The sequence below is a fragment of the Atheta coriaria genome, unplaced genomic scaffold (assembly GCF_025399875.1).
Source record: "Atheta coriaria isolate IRGN ID8LTWV9N9 unplaced genomic scaffold, Caltech_Dcor_3.1 hic_scaffold_6_pilon, whole genome shotgun sequence".
Taxonomy (NCBI): Eukaryota; Metazoa; Arthropoda; class Insecta; order Coleoptera; family Staphylinidae; genus Dalotia; species Dalotia coriaria.
Genome location: NW_027045448.1, coordinates 11,589,229 through 11,601,921, shown reverse-complemented (window position 1 = coordinate 11,601,921; position 12,693 = coordinate 11,589,229). Strand labels below are relative to the sequence as shown.

General features: G+C 36.2%; 1 protein-coding gene across 3 annotated transcripts in view; it reads right to left on the bottom strand.

The window, feature by feature from the left end:
* Positions 1-12,693, bottom strand: part of SPR (Sex peptide receptor) — a 68,699-nt gene that overhangs the window by 44,961 nt on the left and 11,045 nt on the right. For 2 of the 3 annotated variants that reach the window (XM_065305306.1, XM_065305305.1), the window contains exons 2-3: positions 9,770-9,814; positions 104-177 (exon numbers count right to left, since the gene is read on the bottom strand). The gene's annotated coding sequence lies outside the window, so the exon portion shown is untranslated. The remainder of the gene's footprint in view (positions 1-103; positions 178-9,769; positions 9,815-12,693) is intronic. The other variant, XM_065305308.1, reaches the window with a different exon arrangement.

Below are 12,693 nucleotides of genomic sequence, written 5' to 3'. Positions count from 1 at the left end.
AATATATAGATCCATGAGATCAACAACCTCTGTCATTGTTTGCTAATTTTTTCATTGTATGAGTTAAGAAACTTTACTGTTAATTAACTTTAGAAAAACTCACCGATTGGTATTTGAAGCAGAAGAATAGTAACTCGATGCAGATGCTTTTTTCGATCTCCTAGATGTCTGCTACATCTGAAACAATGAAAGCGGAGATAATCCATCTGCCTTTTCTGTTTTCCGAGATAAAATAGGATGAAAACGCGGAGCGGCTGCAAACTGTTGCAGTCTAAATGGAATTTTTGTGCAATGTTTAAGTGAAAAGCATTATTTACGTCTTTCTCTGCAATCAATTGACCTTAATTTCTTTTCACTCCATTCGCACCACGTCTCCACCGTTTATCCCAGTTAATTGGTAACAGAAAACCTTTAAAACTAGACAGTATCCCGTATCTTGTGTTTGAAAACACTAATTAAAGATCATCCATATAACCACCATCAAAATAATGGTAAACATTAACTTTACAAGTTGCTTAACTCAACATTGGGCAGATTTATAATCTGTTAGTCTTTAAAATGAACTATGCAAACAAAGTTTTAATTAACGTTCAATTAATGCTTAATCAAACTTGGAAACTTTTTCACGTTTCGTTGTTGGCACGAAATTGCACTTGGAAGTTTCGAGAATAAAACGCAGACATCATCGAATCATCGATTATATCGCTTCAAAGCTCAATTAGCCTGCGATGGCGTTATTATTCTCTCGTACTTGGCGGAGAAACGTCGATAACCAGATCATCTGCACGTAATTGTGACTTTTGCAACGAGCGGAGTCAAATTTATTTACACGCTTCATTTCACGCTGCGATTCTCGAATGCAGACGTCGTTTAAAAGTTTGCGACTTGCCAAAAACTAACATTATTAAGTTAACTCAACTTTGCCGAAAGAGTTAACTCAATGATGTTAAAAGTACAAAAAGACGTTAAACTTTTAACTATGCACCATTGTAAGTACTATATTTTATTAATGTCAATTTTTCCAGTAACTTTTTTACTGAAAAATATAATTTTTTACTATTTTACGAGCAAAAATTTAACTTTTTTATAGAAAAACATAAATAATAATCGTAAAAACTTAAATTATTTCACAAATCTCTATAAATAAACCAAATTTATCACCATTTTCAAGTATATTTAACGAGTTAAATTAAACTAAGCAAAATTGCAAGCATTTCATCATTTTAAATAAGATTAAACAAGTGTCAATACAATCGAGATAATAGCGTGAATGTCAATCGCGTTAGAATCGACATTCCTCGCAAAGATTAATAGCGCGCATCCTGATTGAAGATCCGACCGCAGGTTCGCACATAAATCAAGCAGAGAGATGCGAGATTAACACGCACGCACCCCGCCCGAGGAAGTGCGCTTCGCGTTCGGCGCAATCGTTTCAAACGCGCCCTCACTTGACTAGGTTCCATTAAAGGGTTGTCCAATTAAGAAGTCACCCTCAAAAATGTCGCCAACACATCATACATATCAACCTACAGCCATCAAACGCGATAGAATCAAGTTTTAAATAGTTTTATACACTTTGTTTAGTTTTACAGCTTTGATAACGGATTAATTAAAAGTTTCTGATAGCGTTTGGTAACCCTGGGTGAAACACCCTTGATTATACGACCTCACATAGTTCTAGACTGTGCGAGCACTATCGAAATGTGATGTAATGATGTACGATGTTCACGAATCGAACGTGTCGCAAGTGTAGCGACAAAGCGTCTGCAGTTGAGAGTTGAGAGTCGAAATAAAACAAATAAACTAAGTTATTGCTTGGAAACTCAATTATTTATTGAATTCCAAACCATAAATCAAATTCTAACCTTTAATCATAAAATTTAATAATATTGTATGTTTGGTTGCCTATATATGTCTTATTTATTCATTAATATTGATTCTGCAATCGATAAATGTTTTGTTAAGTGTATAAACCCTAATTGCACCCTTCTAGCAGTCAAATTAACGAAAATTGATGTCCGATGATTGATTAGTACTTTAATTCGCTTAATCCACCCCGAAATACAACCAAAAGTAACTTTATCTACTAAAATAATAAAGAGATATTTTATTTCACTGTTATTGGATGCGATACAAGTCAACGTGACCTGTTTCCATGTCCATTATTTTGGGTAATATACAACATACGTTGCAAGAAGCAATAATGTGGTAATAAAGACCATGCGTCTCGACGAATGACAGAAAAAAACCCGACGATGACTTCGCTTTAATGACCATAGCAGTGTAATAAAAGTCGAATTAATTTTTCGTTTTCCTCGCTACATTCGTGCAGATGTGAGATGAAGTGACAGTTGGAATGTTGACCAAAACTATGTTTACATTGTGTCTTACACCTACAATGTGTGCTTACATTTATTTTATTTCTACGTTCTGGTATTTCGTGTGAAAATGGGAGCATACTGTGGGCAAACAATGTTTGATGTTTGTTTAGTCTGCAGTATTCTATTACATCGGCGATAACATCCAAAACCGAAAATAACATTCAATAAACGTCTATTCACGGCCATTATGACCATTAGGCGCCATGTTTGATCGTTTTTAAATTAAAATACGTTAAATTGAGTGATATTAATGGTCCTTTAGGTAAAACATAAATAAAATGTTGTTATTTTCTTTTGATGATAAAATAAATTCACAGAATTTTTCCGCCATCTGGTGCACAATATGCTTCACTCCTTTTTTATTTTCTGCACGTTTACATTTCAGCAGCATTTAAATTAGTTTCGAGTTGTTTTCATAAAATTTCCATGCGAATGGCAGTCGTTCTTTTTCCTCATCTGCAGTGTCAACAGCAATAGCCAAACAACCCTTTTGTCGACATCCAACTGATAAGAAAAAAGCGTCGAACCGTTAACTCCGAAAGTTTTAATTTGACCCAGCGCAAACCCCCACTTTTTCCTTCAAGGATCAAAAACCGTCCAAGCAGAAGTTTAATTCGACGTTTAATTATCTGCGTTTGACACGTCCGCGCATCTGCTTAATATTTCCGTAATTACTGATCAAATCCGCTGCAGATATTAATTAATTTCATTATAAGGCTTTTGCATTTATTGTCATCAACATGTTTACTTGTTTTCAGGAAGGCAATATTGAAGCCGTAATTGAATAGTGCGCGATATTTCCTTGTACAGCACGCAAAAAAATGTTTTCACTGTTTCAGCAGCCTTGTAACGCAAATAAAACAGAAAAAAGGCAGGAAAACAGCGCCATAAAAGCACAATAAATTCACGCGAAAACGTAGAAACGAAATACGCACGTTCGCGAGATTCTGTGGGGAAAATCGACGCGCACTCAGCTCCATTCGCAATGAAATTAGACACCGTAATTGGTATCTAAGTTACGCGTTATGCAACCCCTTGTGGATTCATTGCCCATTTCTGTATTTGAGTGTATCACTGTTTACCCCACGGGCCAAATATACATAATCGTAAATTTGCTAAATTCGTAAATACACATTACGCGGCGAATAGCGATATTACATCACACTTATGTTATATAAATAATTCCGGAAGTTGGGACTATATTAAATATTATGAGAATATATTACTAGACATATCAATAATGTTGTAACATTTAGGTTTCCATTAGAATATCTAACCGAAACCAACATATTAATGTTGTCAGAGTCGGATGGACATTAATTAGAGTGGTTTAATTAATTTTCATTCATTTCACTTCATATTAATATCTCAACTTGAAATTATGATGACAGTTCAACATAAAAACGAAAAAATTAAAAGTTATTAAATATTTTGCTTTCTGGTAACATAAATTAATATTTCGCTTACGCGACGATCATAACCTCAACACTGCTAAAATCCAAGACGTTCTATTAAAAACGACGCGTGCTTTGAATGCAAACTAAGTATAATCATCCTAATACCTTAGCTCTTAGCACATCAGTGCTGAAACAAATTCCGTCGTACGTGTCGAAAATTTTACGACGTTGAATTAACCTAACTTCTGACAGCGCGTAGATAGTCTATAATCGCTTAATCTCAATTTTAAGTGAATGTTTCCTGGTGAGAAATTACCAGGCATGAAATGGAAGCAAGAAAAAATGAAGACATAAAAAAGATAAAACACAAGAAAGCCAAATTTGAGTATATTTGAGTATAGTATATTATACAGGATACTGTTTTGTATGTTTTGAGACAAAGGACGGAATGGAAAGTAAGTCTACGAAAAAAAAGTTGAAAACTGACAAATGCGACGTGATATTTTATGCAGTCGGGCATATATTTTATGGGCGCAGTATGTGGGTACATAGGGAGAAGATAATACGGGTCGGGATATCTTCTTGCATGGTGTGTGCGTCAAAGTGCGTGCGGATGGCGGACGCGTGTGCATAACGTGCAAACATACATCAACATCCGGGAGGCTTTAAAATAGGTTAAAATGAAGCAAAAAAGGGAAAAAAATAGTGAAAAAATAATAAATTCACAAAAAAACTAAAAATATTTCAGTTGTTTTTTATGGTAACTGATATAATCAAATTGATGATCGTCATTGAGTGAATTTAAATGTTCGGCAATTTATGACAGAAGATCCTGAACACAAGACGACACTCGAATTACACAAGATGAGCAAATGGTGCGACAAAGCGCCTCAGCGTCGAAGCAAAGCAATTAGAATCGCAACCAATTAGAGTTGACAAATAATATATGCTTTCAGTAGCGATAGAATGGCTGCGGTGAGCAACTCAACCGGGAATGTGCACTCGCATTACCGACACAATCATTTCCAACGAGCCGTAAACATAAATTGCTCTTCGTCATGACAAAACTATCGCTTCTCTTATTCACGTTCACAAATAAGGTTACGCCACATCAAATTATGACATTGGTATTTCTCGTAGACGTTTCAATTTATAATTTTACAAAACATAAAATATGATTGGATGCAATAAAAATCTCGTTAAGCACGAGTATTGGAATCAAAGATTTCTGTGCATTGATGACGTTTATGCCGCTAAGGCGTTTTGCAAACGTCGGCTCGAGTCAAAACGACGCTCGCGTGGGTATAAAACGCACGCATTTATTTCGCTTGCTTCCGGACCGGAAGCGAGGCGACAGTGGTGACACCTGCGCGTCGTAAAATGGCGTGCGAGCCTCGTAAAAGCGGGTATACGACGCGATCGTATTAGCATTTTCAACATTTCCGCCACTTCTGGTGCGACCGATGTGTTACACGGTTTTCCGTGCGCACGAACAAGCCGGAAAAGAAGCGATAGTAAACTGCGTGCAGCGAAAGGACCACTGAAGTGTGTCCTACGACGAGCGTAAAACTAAGTAATTTACTGCGGCATATAAAAATTGTATTTTCAAAACTATTATTAGAAAAAAAACCAAAATCCAATTTAAAATAAGCCACTTGTAAAAATATCTTAATAACATCTTTTCTAACCTCAAATAATAAAAAATTTCCTGGGAATGCCAAAGTTTCATAACAAAACTCTTATATAATAATTACTTTAACAACTTTCATATGGGAAGCTAAAATATTGCTGCCTACATTACAGCCACTTTATCACTAACAGACGCTGAAAGAGATTTCCGCCTTTCAGCCGACAAAAACCCCGACGCTATGGTAGCCGAAGCCAAAACTTTCACAGCACCTATCCCGCTTAATAATAGCATTATTAGTATTATTAGAAGTGTCGGCGTTGTTGGTTAAACGCCTCGGGTATTATCCTGCTCACGTTTCGCTAACGTGCTCCTTCTCGCCGCGCAAACTGTCATTATAGTTAATATTACGCGAACGGATATCTTTTATTATCCTTTGTTACTTTCTTCCGGTTTGTGGGATAATGCACGCTACGCTAAGTGATCTGCGTCCGCATTGATTAACTCGGGATGACAAAACAATGCAGGAGAACAAATTGTTTTCATAAAGGTATAAAATAAGATTATAGCAAAAATAGACGAATTTATTAGTAAAAATGCAAAAAATTGTTTACTACATTGACGATAAATGTCATAATAAAATATTTTGTTGAACTGATACGATAATATTGCAATTTCAACAAATTTCCGATGTAATGCTTACAAAGCTTGCTGAGGAGAAGAAATGATTGCATTTCTGCAAAGTTACTGCAACGTCCCTCAGACAATTCCGTATTACTGTAGTGTAATCCACCGTGAAGCCTCCCTGAGTTGAAATCGATTGGAAATTGTACTAACTCCAAAGTACAGCAACTTCAGATAATATTCAACCAAGCAAAAGCCAATCGAATTGAATTTATAACAAGAAATATTTAAAAAATATTTCTACACCCTGTATATAATATAATTATTCCTTCTACTAAAGTACCGCTGGCATTCGATTGAAGCAGGCACGCACAGCGCATTCACACTTTAATGAATTAGAAACGTAATTGCATAAGACATCTGAAGCGTTCAAGAATGTGCACGCATTCGTCTTCAGGTGCACTCCAGTACTCCCTCGTAAAGTGAATATCAGCAGACGCGCCCCCGAAATGCATTCGTTCGGCTATTATTAACGTGATTTATGTGCGCCGAACGTCGAGTTGTGTTTCGACGGCGCAAAATTTTCTCTGTGCAGTGTGGAGGCGCCGGGCGCTAACGCAAAAGAGGCGATGAAGCGTGCATCTGAATTTCCATCTGGAAATAAAGGCACGTGTAATGCTGTAACGCACGTCTGGGCGATTACTTCGACGCCGCAGACTCGCACAACGGCACTGCCAGTAAAATGAACTTGATTAAAGACTCAAAAAACGATATTTCGATTAAATATGCAAAAATAATATTTTACGTTGTATTTTTATAAGTATTATCTTGTTTCAAACTGTAGTAAACAATTTAATTATAGTGAAACTTAGTAAATAGAGGCACTTTGCACATTTGAGTTTCACTAGTTTCGTCCCGATTTAACACTCGTCGTTATTCGAAATTTACGAGTATTGTTTGTTGGAAGATAAACAAACGCGCGTTCAATTTTGACTTTACAACGGCGAAACTTTTGTCGAATGCATTTAACTGCATCCTGTCGGTGAATACGCGCCGTGTTCTGCGGATGCCGGTAATGCTAAACGCTGTTTACCATTCAAGCAGCCGCATTATTTCAACATTACTCCACGGTAAGTATAAAACTTTCCAGGCAGCAGCGCGTCAACAGTAAACTAAAGTAATGACTGCAAAATAAAATGTAGATAAAGTTTGCAGATTAGTTTTTCGTGTTTACACCCAAGCATCTGGCAAAAACATAAAAAAACAAAGTTGTGACTTCAAAATTTCGTGATGGGCAAAGTTTTCTTGTTAGGAAGCAGATTTTTTGCTTAAAATATTAACAGAGATGTTAATTAATCTGGAAAACTCTTATTTCCAAAGAACAAAGTTGAATATACACTGTATATTTGCTTATAGTTAGAATAAGTTTATCTATTTTTTATAAATTTATGATTTTTCTGAATTTATTTGAAGTTTACGAAAAGAAACGACAGCGACAAGTAGACTTTAAAAGTTTTACAAGTTCCTAAGTTGGCAAACTAACATTTGAAGGAGATCTAAAGTTGTCTAAACGACTAAACCGACAACCGCCAGACATCAGACATCGAGTGCAAGAGCAAGGATAATGAAAGGACCATCGAAAAGTTACGACACTGCACACTGCACAAGAAAATCCTAAGGATTTCTCAATTTATACCCGCAACCATACATACACCATGGTTGACTAAACTCTAAATATCTTTCATTTAACCTTTTAAAAAAATATTACACTAAAACACACTGTATAGCTGTGCCAAATTATAGTTCGAAATTCTTTACGGATTTACATATTGATAAGATCCATAACTTTCCAACGAGGAAAGCTACATAACTTTTCAACTTCAATCCATTTTTATGTCACTTTCGAGCTGCACTTTTTCGTTATTTCTTTTCCGCGAAAGTTAATAAGTGCGGAAAACAGAAACTGCACCGTCAGAATTGATGCAACTTTTCAAGTAGCTTATAATGTCACGCTCATACTTTGTAGCAATTTCTGTAAAAGTCATACTCAAAATATAATAAAAAAACATAAGCAAATCTTCTGCGAGCGCGGCACAAATATTAAAAAGCGCCGAATGCGATTAAAGTTTGCAAACAATAAGAAATTGATTGATACCATTGCGGGCATATTGTTACACTTTCTGTTTGCAATGTGGAAATGAAGATTGTAAATCGATCGCGACTCGGCACGTCTGAGCCTGAGTTGAAACTCGAGAAAAGTGTTCGGCAAGATTATCAAGCAGCACGCGCTTGCTGCGCGCGCGCGTGAACATCCGTGATTGAAAACGTGACCGCGACGATTGCGAACCATCCATGCGAATACGAATCGTATTGTCATCTTTCAACACTAACGCATTTCTATCGCCTCCCTCAATTTATTTATACACCAGCACTCAAACGTTATTATTTCATGGTTTCAATTCGTGCGCTTAAAAAAATTGTGATAAATTTGAGCGGAATAAATTGTGTGTGTCTTGATTTATACAAAATAGCCGCCGGCGCGGAGACGCACTTAAGAATTATACGCATCGATAAATCACATGAATCACAATATCGGATGCGAAATTAATGGGGATTTACGAATATGTGCGCGGGCGGCTTTCGCTCAAAATGGCCGTCATTGATGCTAATGCGTCATTTATTATTGATGCGTATGAAACATCAGTCGGCATGGTTTGTCGCTCGGCTGCGCTAATGTGAGTACGAATCGACTGGTCGAGGAGCACAACATGTGGAAGCATTTCGCGAGCAACGACGCACGAATTAGCGATCATCAATCTCTTGCGTTTCTATGGTCACAGGTTGCCATGGCAACAGGCAATAATATACTGTGGTGTAAACAGAGAAACAGCCAATAAAACAGGTTAGAAAAAAATATACAATGGGAAATTTTATGAGAATTCTCAGTTTATTTGTCGAAAACCGTAATTTCACAGAATATAAAATTGAAACTAATAATTTAGCAGCTGATATTCATTACAGGACAATTGGTAATAGTAAAAATATCATTTTATTGCTCTAAAACAATAAAACCCAAACAATTACATTTATATGTCTCAAGATTCTTATCACATTTTTAATAACCGAAGAAAATGAGTAGCAGTGAGCGGAAAATTGCATTCGCGATCGATGCAACCAAACATACACGAAACTATCATACATTTACCATCCGCACACATGCGCAGGTCAAAAGCAACTCGTAAACTTTTCAATTATTTTTAATGTTACGTAATTAATCTTGCAGTTACTACCAGCGTGCAAAGTGAAAACGTAAAAGAACTCATAAAGTGACGATCTGTCAATAAATTGATGTCAATTTATGTAAGCTGAATGTCGTTTACTGCAAGACATAAAATATCACATATAAAATATACTATCAGATTATTTTCCCCGTTTTCTTTTACTTCGTTAGGTCATTTTTGATCAGAAATTTTTATGAAACTAAGAAAATTACATCTAAATATAGTAAATTATGATGAATGAGTTCTCATATTGGTTAACAAATTGTCCTGCGTGTTTTACCAACATGGCACGCGTGCTTTACTTGCACTGCGATAAGAATAAGCGTGCTAAACGTTCAGAAATATTTCCAGCTACAATTACTCATAAAATTAACCCAAAAACACTTTTTTCACTCCTTTGAGCATAAAATATTGACTGTCAATATGCGTGCATGTTACATAACCTTAAAATAAACTTACCTAAGCTGAAATTTCAACCGTCACGGAAACACCCGGAGGGAAAACCTGCAAAAACAGCCACAATAAAAACATGTTCCTTGTACTTATCTTTATCATGAAATTAAATTACGCAAACATGCGTCATTCATTCAACATCGCATTCAGAACCACCATTATATCCTTCAGGTTCCACAATTGCATAACAACGCAACATCTCCGCATGAACCATCCAAACGTATTTAGATTTTCTTCGAGCGATGCAAACGACATGCACGTGCATGTCTAATAGCCGCAGACCGAGCGCCGAGTTATTTATACGATAAATATATTCAATTATTTTGCGTGTGCAATTCACAAACGTAATAAATCCTCCTGTGCTAAAACCGCGCACGATAATAATAACATATTGACATGAAATTGGTAAATATTTTTATTCGACGACAAAAACAATAATAGAGAAGCTTATGAGCAGCTAATAAAAAAATTCCTACGTAAACCCAAACAGATTTAGATAAGTAATAAAAATAATATTAATCAAATTTATTCGTAGGTGACAATAAAATATTCTGCATCTAGTATGGCAACCTTGAAAGAAATGATTACGAAATAATTTGATTGTATCGTAGAAAGTTGTCGAGCCGGCATAAACTTTCAAGATGATATAAACCTGGTAAATCCTAGCGATAATTTATTCCTAATCCACTTTCCGCTCGCGTTCCGACTCTCCGGCTGATATAATTCGCGTCGGATTGTTTGTCTAATGATCGTACACTATTCTAAAGTAAACTAAAGTAAAGCAATGCCGGCGGTGCCGGTGCTAGGATTCGGGCTATAATAAACTATCGCGGATCGCACAATGTGCGTGCGCCGCAAAAGTGAAACAGAAGCGCCGCGCCGCGCGAGCTTAATGCCAAAGCCAACATTGAAACAGGCCGACAAAATTGCGAGCCCGATTCGAGATTAAGATGGAATTTGTGTTCGAAGATTGAGATTTGAGTGTACGTGAATAAATTCCCAACTTAAACCTACTCATTCATATAATGCGCATGCGCAAGTGATTTTATACGTAGTTATAAAGCAGTATGCAACTAAATATACAACTGCAGGCAGTAAAATGATTACTACTGTTGCAGTGTACACGTAAACAATTAATCATTAAACTTTGCAAAACTGTTGACATGCGAGCACCGCCCTGACCTCCCTGGTAGTGTGTTAACGAATTTTAGCCTCACGCGTGCAAAGTAAATTAATTAACCCGCGCATAATTAAATAACATTAGTGTGTTCGTGTGTTGCTCATGTGTTCCTGTTGGTGCTGTTGTTGTCGGCCGGTTGTGCGCTATCGAAATGAATAGTGCATAATGTGTTTTCGTAACTACCTAACTAACTAACTAAGGAAGCGGCCGATAATTTAATTAACGGCCGCACGTAACGAGATAAATGATCATCCAGTTTTGTCTTCGCACAGACGCAAACTTTAGGGATGCGCAGCGCGTGTGCTTCAAGTTTATCTTAATGATTTACCAAGACAAATCGCTTTGCAAATAGTACAAAACGCGATGTAATCTAATTTAATCTTCTAATCTAACGACCCGATCAGTATTTATGTGTCGCCATTATGTTGACAATTAAACACGACTTAATCTACATAACGTAATTATCAAAAAAAGTTTTGTAATATTTTCCGGTTTAATTTTTTATTTTTCGAGCTTGTTTTTTTCATCACTCATAAAGTTGAAGTAAAGTTTACAAGTTTACAAGTTTAAATTAAAAAATAAAAGTATGCGTGCGCGTGGAGTTCGAAACCGAGAAAATTAACGTCGACGAGTTAATTTCCCCGAATAAATATTTGAGAATTCGCGCTGGAGGCAGCATTGCGCCGGTGAACGAGTATTTGCGACTCGCCGTGCCATGGCGACCGCAGCGCTGCCGAGCGACGACCGCAAGACGCAACCATACCTACACCGCCGGCTAGAAACGCGTCAGTGTGGTGGCTGCAGCACATCATCAAGATTTCGATTTGAGATGATTTCAAATGCGGCAAAACGCGAACTGTTGAACGAGTAGAAGTATGGATTAAACTCGAATCGAATCTCAAGTTGGATTTACACAGTGTGTTTAAATATACATTTTAGTTAGAAATTTAGAAATATGTTAAGTTGAATAATGCAAAAGGTATTCATTACATTAAGTATATTACAAGTACATGAGTTTATAATAACTCAATTTCTTAGCATTTTGAGATGAAGTGGAGGGATACTACTTGTAGATGTTGTGATTATCTTTCACACAATGATTTTATTCGTGTTCGCAGCCAGAATTTCGAAGAATTCAATACTTGAAGAACAAATATCAGCAGGAAAAGACAAACTTAAATTATACACGTATTCTTCGAAACATAACTTCATCCAATATATTTTAACTTTATAAATTTTATATCTGTATCAACTGATGTAACAGATTAAGTTTAATACCATTTGTCATCATTTTAATCGTTTTATATGATAAAATCAACTAACTTCATTAATTCCATAATGAATTATATTGTCATCAACACTTAATTTAATTAACGATTTTCAATTATTGCTTTATTCCATATTGCCCATATCTATATTTGCTATATTTATTAATATAGCCTGTATCACCTATTAATTTATAAAAATGCCCAACTTTTTGGAAATTTCCATCCGTTCTTGTGAATGTTTTGCAATTAAAACGAGATTGCGAATTCAAATCGAGCGAGCAGAGTAAAAGCGAGAGATAAACGCCGCAACAACGCGACGCGCCCAGTTAAATACTTAATGGTTTTCGTAATTTCCTACCGTTCGAAACATTGACGATTAATTGAAAATGCAAATTGATTTGTGTCTCTGAAAGCGCGTCGCGTCGCGATCCGAGCGTTTGTGTCAGTTAATTGAAGAGCAACGAAATGAAAATTTAATTCAA